The sequence below is a fragment of the Mandrillus leucophaeus genome, unplaced genomic scaffold (assembly GCF_000951045.1).
Source record: "Mandrillus leucophaeus isolate KB7577 unplaced genomic scaffold, Mleu.le_1.0 Scaffold33, whole genome shotgun sequence".
Lineage (NCBI taxonomy): Eukaryota > Metazoa > Chordata > Mammalia > Primates > Cercopithecidae > Mandrillus > Mandrillus leucophaeus.
This window is the reverse complement of record NW_012103476.1, coordinates 7179989-7191405: the sequence shown is the minus strand read 5'-3', so window position 1 is coordinate 7191405 and position 11417 is coordinate 7179989.

Here is an 11417-nt window from a genome sequence, read left to right as displayed (position 1 = left end):
GAAAAAAGTCAAAAGGCATGACATTATCTTATTGAAAAATACATTGCAAAGCTATGGTAATCAAAACAACACGGTGCTGGCATAAAACAAACACAGTGACCAATGGAACAGGGTAGAGAGCCCCAAAAGAAATCCAGGCATTTCTGATCAATTGATGTTTGACAAAGGTGCCAAGAATACACTGGGGAAAGGACAGTGTCTTCAAGAAATGGTAAAGAGAAAACTGGATGTCTACATGCAGAAGAATAAAATTGAATTCTTATCTCACCCCATATTCTTAAAGTGGATTAAAGACTTAAACATATGACTTAAAATTGCAAAACTTCTAGAAGAAAACATAAAGAAAAGCTCTATGACATTGGTCTGGGCAATCATTTCTTGGCTATGACTCCAAAAGCATAGGCAGTGAAAGTAAAAATAGACAAATGGGGTTGTGCTAAACTAAAAGGTTTCTTTCTGTACAGCAAAGGAAACAACAGAGTGAAGAGACAACCTACAGATTGTAAGAAAGTATTTGCATATCATACATCTGATAGGCTAATATCCACAATATATAAGAAACTTAACAGCACAGAAACAAAAAACCTAATTTAAAATGGGTAAAAGACCTGCCTGAATAGGCATTTCTTAAAAGAAGACATACAAATGGCCAAAAAAATATGAAAAAAAAAAAAAAAGCTCAACATTTCTAATCAGGGAAATGTAACTTAAAACCACAGTGAGATATCACCTTACACCTATTGGAATGGCTAGTATCAGAAAGGGCGAAGATAACAAATGCTGGTGAAGATATGGAGAAAAAAGAATCCTTGTACGCTGTTAGCAAGAATGTAGATTAGTGCAGCCATCATGAGAAACAGTATGGAGGCTCCTCATAAAGCTAAAAACAGAATTACCACATGATTCAATAATTCCACTGCTGGATATTTATCCTAAAGAATTAAAAATAATATGTCAAGGAAATATTTGCATTCCCATGTTAATTGCAGCATTATTCTCAATAGCTAAGATACGAAAACAACCTAAGTGCCCATCAGTGGATAAATGGATAAATAAAATGTGGTATATATACACAAAGGATTATTATTCAGTCTAAAAAAGGAAGGAAACTCTGTCACTTGTGATGATGTGGTTGAACCAGGAGGACATTATGCTAATTGAATAAGCCAGGCACAGAAAGAAAAATACTGCATGATCTCAATTACAAGTGAAATCTAAAAAAGTTGAACTGAGAAATAGAGAGTAGAATAGTGGTTACAAAGCCTGGAAGGCTGGATGAATGGGGAATGGGGAATGGGGAGACGTTAATCAAAGGGTGCAAAGTTTTAGTCAGATAGGATTAATAAGTTCTATAGTGATCTATTGCATGGTCTGGGGACCACATTTAATAATAATGCATTGTATATTTCAAAATTGCCTAAAAAGTCAATGTTACATGTTCTCACTACAAAGAAATAATAAATATATGAGGTGATGGCTATGCTAATTAGCCTGATTTAGTCATTCCACAATGTATATATTTATGATAACATCCCATTTTACCCTATTAATATATGTAATTATCTGTCAATTACAAATATAATTAAAACTTTTTTAGCATTTTTTTGATTTTTTTAGAACATGAAGTTAAATATTGTCAGCAATGTTACATAATTTTTATTTTAGAGGTTTTTGTTTAACTTTTCTTAGGTTTATTTCTATTCCCAAGTATTTTATTTATGGTGCTATTGTGAATTTTAAAAAATTATATTTTCTAATTGTTGTTAATACAGGAGAAACATAATTGATTTTCATATATTTTTCTTGTAGCTAGATGTTTTACTAAGTTTACTTAATAATTCTAATGGTTTGTAATAGTTTGAAAATTTTCTGTGTATACAGCCACATTATCTGCAAATAATGACCATTTTACTTCTTTCATTCTATCTTTATACACTTTCCCGCCATTGCTTTATTGCATGTATTCGAATTTCAGTACTAAATGGAGGTGGTAATAAGTAGACATCTTTGTCATGTTTCCCTACCATATTGTATCTCACTAGGAAAGCTTTCAATATCTCACCGTTAATATAATAGTAATGTAGGTAATGTGCAGATGTGGTTTTATCAGATTATCATGTTAAGGGGTTTTCATTTACCTGATTAGGAATTTTTCATTTTTTTTTTTCTTTTTTTTTGCTGTCAGTTTTTATCATGACCAAGTGTCACTTTTTGCCAAATGCCTTTTCTGCGTCCTTTGATATATTCAAGTTCCCTCCCACCTTATTCTGTCAATATGTTAATTTATATTGATCAGTGTTCAAATGTTAAAACAATCTTGTATTGCTGAGATAAATTCCACTCTCTCTTGTTGTATTATCCTTTTTATATATTATTTGACTCTACTTGCTATTTTTTTCTTTTTAGGATTTCTGTATCTATCATGAGGTGTATTGATCTTTACTTTTCTTGCATGTATCATTATTATGTTAGTTTCATAAAATGAGTTGAGAAGTGTCCCTTCTTTTCCTAATCTCTGAAAGAGTGTGTGGGTTTGATATCATTTCTTTTTTTAATGTTGGTAAGAGTTCTCTTGGGTCTGGAATTTTCTTTGTGGGATAGATTTTTGTCATTGTTATTGTTGTTGAGACAGGGTCACACTCTGTTGCCCAGGCTGGAGTGCAGTGGCATGATCATGGCTCACTGCAGTCTTGACCTCCCATGCTCAAGCATTCCTCCAACCTCAGCCTGCTGAGTAGCTGAGACTACAGGCACATGCCACTACACCAGGCTAATTTTTAAAATTTTGTAGAGGTAGGGTTTCCCTATCTGCCCAGGCTGGTCTCGAACTCCTGGGCTCAAGTGATCCTCCTGGCTCTGCCTCCCAAAGTTCCAAGATTATAGGCATGAGCCACTGTGACCAGCTAGATTTTGGGAAAGGTTTTAAATGATGGATTAAGTCTCCTCAAGGTCATCATGATCAGTTTTTTTAAACACCCCTCTTTTATGGTCACACAGCATATATTTTCATTTTCACAAATTAAAAAAAAAAATTTAATGCACTGGTTTAGTCCATTCTCACACTGCTATAAAGAAATGCCCGAGGCTGGGTTTGGTGTCTTATGCCTGTAATCCCAGAACTTTGGGAGGCCAAGGCTGGCAGATCATTTGAGGTCAGGATTTCGAGATCAGCCTGGCTAACATGGCAAAAACCCATCTCTACTAAAAATACAAAAATTGGCCAGGTGTGGTGATGTGTGCCTATAATCCCAGCTGTTCTGGAGGCTGAGGAATGAGAATCATTTGAACCCAGGAGGTGGAGATTGCAGTGAGCCAAGATCATGCCAGTGCACTCCAGCCTTGGTAACAGAGTGAGACTCTGTCTCAAAAACAACAACAACAACAACAACAACAAACAACAACAACAAAACAAAAACCCTGTGACTGGATAATTTATAAAGAAAAGATAAGATGTTTAATTTTTCCTTGATCCCACAGTCTTTACAGTTCAGGCAGCATGATGCTGGCATCTGCTTAGCTTCTAGGGAGGTCTTGGGAAATGTATAATCATGGCAGAAGGTGAAGGGAGACCTGGTACTTCACATGGCTAGAGTAGGAGGAAGAGAGAGAGAGATGAGAGGTGCCACAAACTTTTACGCAACCAGATTTCATGAGAACTCACTATCATGATAACAGCACCAAGTGGGCGTGGTGTTAAACCATGAGAAACCATCCCCATGATCCAATCACCTCCCACCGGGCCACACCTCCAGCGTTGGGGATTAATTTCAACATGAGATTTGCGTGGGGATACCGATCTAAATCATATCATGCAGTATTTGAAACCTCGCATGTATATTTGAACATAACTTCCATTGTGCGTCTGAATGACCTGAAAAGAGCAAAACTAAGACTGCTGAGGAAGAGGAACATTTTCTCAGAATGTCTGAGCAGATTAGTTAATTAAGTCAACATTTAATGTACTTCTATGATGTGTCAGCGATTGTGCTAGCCAGTGGTACTACTTCTCAAAACAGAGTGAAGTCTATAGATACTTATGCAAAATAAATTTTGGAACAATGTCACATATACACAGGAGATACCTGTTAACTCAGCAGGGCTGAAATGACTTCACTGAAGAGTTAGTATTTGGATTGAACCTTGAAGGATTAGTAAGATTTTACCAGTCAGAGAAGGGAGGAAGGACTAGACAGATGGTACGTTATATTATATGCAAAGGCATGGTTGTGGGAAAAGGTAGGATGTGTGAAAAAGAGGAATGAGCTTGGTGTTAAAGGAGATTCTAGTACTTGGTATGGGGGGCAGCCATAGTACTAAAGGCATCCCAGTACTAAAGAAATATTGGGATTTTCAGGAAGGACATTTCTTTGCAGTGTAGTAAGTTGAATTCTATCCAGGAGGCAGTGTACAGCCACCAATGGATTTTAACCAATGAACAGACATTATTAAATCTCTGTTTTATAAAGTTACTCTGGCCATTGTGGAAGATATATTTGAGTGGGGAGAGACGAGCAGAAGATCAAAACATATAGTGTACAACCAAACAATGAAAATTACTTTATATAAATATCAAGGGATAATTTGTTTCGCTGAAATTATATGAGAACTAAATATTCAGTACTCACTTTTTTTTACACTTGAATACATAAACATTTTTGTATGTTTATCTAACTTGTATTTAGTTGATACAGTTTTAAAATGGGCTTGGAAAAACCTCACTGTTGGAATTATATTGGTCAGAGCTGTCAGGGAAAATGGTCATGATGATCATCATGAGATAAGGGGTCGATTATAGGATCTATACTAATTGTGGGTGCATTCGTCCATTTTTACAGTGCTATAAAGATACTACCTGAGAATGGGTAATTTACAAAGGAGGCTTAATTGACTCAAAATTCCACATGGCTGGGGAGGCCTCAGGAAACTTACAATTATGGCAGAGGGTGAAGGGGAAGCAAGGGCCTTCTTCACAAGGCAGCAGAGAGACAAAGAGCAAAGGGGGAAGAACCCCTTATAAAACCATCAGATTTTGTGAGAGCTCACTCACTGTCGAGAGAACAGCATGGGGGGCACTGCCCCCATAATTCAATCACCTCATACCAGGTCTCTCCCTCAACACATGGGGATTATAGTTTGAGATCAGATTGGTTGGGGACACAGAACCAAACCATATCATTCTACCCTGGCCTCTCCCAAATCTCATGTCCTTTTCACATTTCAAAACACAATCATACCTTCCCAACAGTCTCCCAAAGTCTTATTTAGTATTAACCCAAAAGTCCAAGTTCAAAGTCTCATCTGAGACAAGGCAAGTCACTTCCACATATAAGTCTTTAAAATCAAAAGCAAGTTAGTTACTTCCTAGGTACGATAAGGTTGCAGGCATTGGGTAAATGTTTCCATTCCAAATGGGAGAAATTGGCCAAAACAAAGGGGCCATAGGCTCCATGTAAGTACAAAACCCAGCAGGAGAGTCATTATATCTTAAAGGTCCAGAATGATCTCCTTTGACTATATGTCTCACATCTAGGTCACACTGATGCAACAAGTGGGCTCCCACAGCATTTGGAAGCTCCGTCCCTGCAGCTCTGCAGGGTATAGCCACCATGGCTGCTTTCACAGGATGACATTGAGTGCTTGTGGCTTTTCCAGGTACATGGTGCCAGCTGTCAGTAGATCTACCATTGTGGGGTCTGTAGGATGGTGGCCCTTTTTTCACAGCTCCACTAGGAAGTGTCCAAGTGGGGACTCTGTGTGTGGGCTCCAACCCCACATTTCCCCACTGCATTGCCAGAGAAGAGATTCTCTGTGAGGTCTTTGCTCCTGCAACAGACTTCTTCCTGGACATCTAGGGATTTTCATACATCCTCTGAAATGTAGGCAGAGGTTCCCAAAGCTCGATTCTTGTCTTCTATGTACCCACAGGTCCAACGCCACTTGAAAGCTGCCAAGGCTTGGGGTTTGCATCCTCTGAAGCAACAGCTGAAGCTGTACTTTGGCCCCTTTCAGCATGGCTGGAGCTGGAGCAGCTGCGATGCAGGGCACCATGTCTGGAGGCTGCAAAGAGCAGTGGGGCCCTGGGCTGGCCCAAGAAGCCACTGTGCTCTCCTAGGCCCCTGGGCCTGTGATGGGAGGGGCTGTCTTGAGGGTCTCTGACATGCCTTGGAGACGTTTTCCCCATTGTCTTGGCTGTTAATATTCAGCTCATTGGCTTGAATTCCTCCTCAGAAGATGGGGGTTTCTTTTTCACCACATGAACAGGCTGCAAATTTTCTAAACCTTTATGCTCTGCTTCCCTTTTAAACATAAATTTCAATTTCAAACCATGTCTTTGTGTACATATATAACTGAATGCTTTCAGAATAAGCCAGAATTGGCCTCTTGAATGCTTTGCTGCTTGAAATTTCTTCTGCCAGATACTTTAAGTCATCTCTCTCAAGTTCAAATTTTCACAGATCTCTAGGGCAGGGGCAAAATGCTGCCAGTCTCCTCACTAAAGCATAGCAAGAGCGATCTTTGCTGCAATTCCCAGTGAATTCCTCATCTCCATTTAAGACCACCTCAACCTGGATTTCTTTGTCCATATCACTATCAGCATTTTGGTGAAAACCATTCAACAAACCACTAGGGAATTCCAAACTTTCCCACATTTTTCTGTTTTCTTCTGAGCCCTCCAAACTATTCCGACCTCTGCCCATTATTCGTTCCAAAGTCACTTCCCCATGTTCAAGTGTCTTTATAGCAGTGCCCCAATTCTGGTACTAATTCTGTGTATTAGTTCATTTTTACACTGCCATAAAGGTACTACCTGAGACTGGGTAATTTATAAACAAAAGAGTTTTAACTGGCGTATAGTTCTTCATGGCTGGGGAGGCTTCAGGAAACTTACAATCATGGCAGAAGGTGAAGGGGAAGCAAGCGCCTTATTCACAAGGTGACAGGAGATAGAGAGGGTGAGGAGGGAAATGCCAAATACTTTTAAAGCACCAGCTCTCATGAGAACTCTCTCACTATCACATGAACAGCATGGGGGGAAACTTCCCCCATGATCCAATCACCTCCCACCAGATTCTTCTCTCAACACATGTGGATTATAATTCGAGATGAGATATGGGTGGGGTCACAGAGCCAAACTGTATCAGGCACTTTGATTTTACACTTCTTTCCTTTTGTCTGGATCTCAGACAAGATGTGGAGCTTTCTTCTTGTGACCTGAGGTGACAAACATATATTGGGATCACTGATCATAAAGATGGCATGAACTTGAGTTTCTGATGGCATTATGGGGCTTCTCTTTCAGCTCTGCACTAACTACTGACTTTTCATACATAAGAAAAACCAAACCCCAAATGTGTGACTAGCAGCTGAATTTGATTCCTAACTGATGAGAGTTGGGAGGGCAGGGACGTGTTGGTGGGAGGCTTTCTAAAGTAACAGCACAATTGTGAGTGCCTCTCAATTATTAACTAATAGTACCTCTCAATTATTAGTGTGCATACAAATTACAGGGGGACCTTGTTAAAATACAAATTCTGATTCAGTAAGTGTGGAATGATGTCTGAGACGCTGCATTTCTAATAACTCTCATGTGATGCTGTTGCTGCTGGTTTCTGAACCCACTCTGAATAGTAGCAAGGATCTAGAACACCACTATCCTGCCAGTTGAACCAACGAATGTTATCAATTTCCTGATTGTACATGTACCCTATTTTCTTGTACCTCAGCTACTTGAAGCTTACCTGCTTTTTTTTACTGTGTCATTCTATCATATTTAATCATAATAACACAAAGCAAAAAGAGTTGAAAGACTAGATCTATCTACTAAAATAAGGACATTTCCAACACCAACCACAAATCCATAAGGGCCAATTTCAAAGCATAATGATAGGCAGCTCACATTCTGAGGTTAATGAAAAGGAAGCTTAAGTGCCTCTCTGTAATGTGGTTCTCTGCATAGCCTCATTGTGCAAATCCTCTTGAGACAGTAATAGAGTTCTTGGAGCTAGGGTTTTCACTGCACATCTGCCTTGGAAGTATTCAACTTTCCTAAGCTCGATTATATTTAGGACATGCTCCGAATGAGCAGCTAAAGTAGTTTCCACTTTTATGATTGCTGGCTAGTTGTTTGAATACTCCTGTTGCTCTTCTGGAAGTAATGAGCATTTTGAGAGAAAGTAGAGACCAATATTTGCCAGAAACATTAGACAATTAGGAAGAAAAATGTGTTCAAGGAAATCCAGGTTCTTCCCAATGCACATTCGGATCTTCTGATATCTCCTTCCTCTGTCTAATGTGAATATTACATTCCAGCTGGTCTTACCTGCTTGCCATTGCCTGGACACAAATGATCCATTCCCACCTCTGTACCTTAGCTCATACTGTTTTCTTGACATACCCTCACCCACTAACTTCTCCTGCCAGTAATCCTTGCTATCCAGTGTGGGCTCTTATTATATCAGGCTCTGGGTTATATGCAGAACTCAATTTAATTCTCAAGCAATCTTACAAAATAGGTATTATGGACTGTATCCTCAATTCATATGTTGAAGCACTAACCCCGAATGGGATGCTATTAGGAGGTGGAGACTTTGGGAGGCAATTAGGTTTAGATGAGATCATGAAGGTGGTGTCCCAACTTTTTTTTACTCCCTATGCTTGAGGAGCAATTAGGGACTTAGCAAAAAGTAAATCCACTACATATTTCAAATGCTGCAATCCTTTGGATCACTAGAACCTCCTTTGATTTTTCATGAAAAACGTCATCCTATGCCAGTCAATACAAGCCCTGAAAGTTGAAATTGAGGAAAATCTGATAAAATGTACATTTCAGATTTGTCTCAGTTAGATACTTATCTCTAAAAGCTAAGTTTTCACTTCCTTTCTCCCTTGAAGTCAAATTGTTCCATAGTCTTTGATATGTTCAGAGCCCATAGAATTATGTTTGGTTCTCTAGCCAATGTTTGGACATAAAACTTTCAGATAAAGTTTCTGTAGTGGTAAAGGAAGAGGTGGAAGCTCTGAAACTGCAGCATTTTCAAATGAATGAGTCTGACTAATGAAATTTAGTGCATAATTTGAACAAAATTATGATATAATGGTGGGAGGGAATATTAGATGTATTTTTGGTAAGAAATAAAACTAATGATACTTTTTTAAATATAAGAGGTGCAAACATCTGAGGAAAGGGAGAATATTCTTTGTCTTAATTTTTTGCTCCCAATAAAAAGCTATTTTGTCATTTTTCCTAAAATATAAACAATCGTTTTTGTTCTAATTGGATGAACAACTTTCTGGAAATTTATATAAAAGCACAGAAATATAAACTTCACTTCTCAAAAATAAAATTTTTGTTTATTATTACTAAGCTTATAATCATCATGGAAATGTCAAAGGATGCAGACTGACAGAAAAAAACTACATTTTGTTGCATATGCTTTCAGATGCTTCACTGTAATACTATTTTGTTGTTGATGTGTTTTACTTTTACATGTTGATCCTTTTGTAGTTCATAAGTGTGATGCTTGAGTCTTCCCACTCATGTGTGAGATGTACCTCACTCAAACGTTGGCACATTACCCATCCGATGTGGAAAAAAAAAACCTTTTACATGTTAATCAGTACCTATCAACAACATACTTTTAATTGACTTTACAGCATTTCATTATGTGGGTGTACCTTATCACTTTTGCTGAACGTTTAGGTTGTTAGCAATTTTGCTGGTGTATACTCTGCTATGATAACAATTTTTATAGCCTAGTTTTTATATTTTAATATTTATTTTTATGTAAGCTACATCTAACATTATTTCCTTAGTATGTTAACGTGGAGTTACTGGGTTGAAGAACACTACTATAATTATTTCCTTAAAAAATAGGTGTAGACCATGGAATACTATGCAGCCATAAAAAAGGATGAGTTCATGTCCTTTGCAGTGACATAGATAAAGCTGGAAACCATCATTCTTAGCAAACTAACACAGGAACAGAAAACCAAACACCACATGTTCTCATTCATAAGTGGGAGCTGAACAATGAGAACACATGGACACAGGGAGTGGAACATCACACACTGGGGCCTGATTGGGGGTGGGGTGCTAGGGGACAGATAGCACTAGAAGAAATACCTAATGTAGATGACAAGTTGATGGGTGTGGCAAACCACCATGGCACGTGTATACCTATGTAACAAACATGCACGTGCTGCACATGTATCCCAGAACTTAAAGTATATAAAACAGGTAATATCTCCATTAAACTGTGTGTGAGCTCCTTGGGGGCAGGATTACTATCTTATTGATCTCTGTATTTTTAATCTGAATAAAAAATACTTGATGTAAGATGGACATTCAATAACAATTTATTGAATAAATGAGTCAAATAAAATACATTACTAAAAAAAATAGGTGTAGAATTTTAGATCAGAAGTCAAGTACGTTATCCTGACTTCTGAAGTGTATCACCAATGACTCTCCCTAAACTTTGGACCAATTTATATGCCCACGAGGGGCTCATGAATGCTTTCATTTTTCTGAAGGTTTACCTACTCTAGATATTATTTTTGCTTATCTAAACCAAGATTTTAAAAATCAGGTTCTTTAAACAGAGGTTATAATGACAGAAAGTAAATAACAACAAATTATAATGACAAGAAGTTTCTCATCTGAGCTACCTTAGAGTATGTTCACTCAAATCCAACTCTCACTATATGTGGTTAAATCCAGCCAGGATCTGATTATATTTATGATTTTGTCAGATTGTAGCATTTAGAAAAATGTTTGGTTAGCTTGTTCTTTTGAAATATCATGGTAAATACCATGAAGCAATGAATTTTGCTACCACAACTTCTTTTTATATATTTCCCAGTGTGACAGGTAAAATATTAGAATATAAAAATTTCTCATTGCCCTGCCTTCTGAGTTAGGAATAAATGTTTTTAAACATTGTTCAGCAAATTGGGTCTTTTGATGTAAAGTATGATGTATTTATGACCTATTGCTACCTTATAATTACCACAAACTTGGCTACTTAAACCAATCAAATTTATTATCTCACAGTTCTGTAGCTCAGAAGTCGGGTGAGCTCAGCTGTTTTCTCTGGCCTAGTTTTATAGGCTGAAATCAAGTTGTTGGCAAGCTGGACTAGTATTTTGAGGCTCTGAGGGAGAATCTTCTTCCAAATTCCTTCAAGTTGGCTGTCAGAATCCAGGTATTTGGGCTTCAGAGGTGAGGTCTCTGCTTCCTTGTAGGCTGTGAACCAAAAGCCTCTCTCAGGGGTATAAGGTCGCCTGAATTCCTCCATCTCCAGATAAGCTAGTGTGCTTTGAGTCATTCTCACACTTGGAATCTCCTTTGCTTCTCCTTCTACTGCACCTCTTCTGCCTGCACCTGAAGAAAGTTCTCTGCTTTTAAGGGATTACAT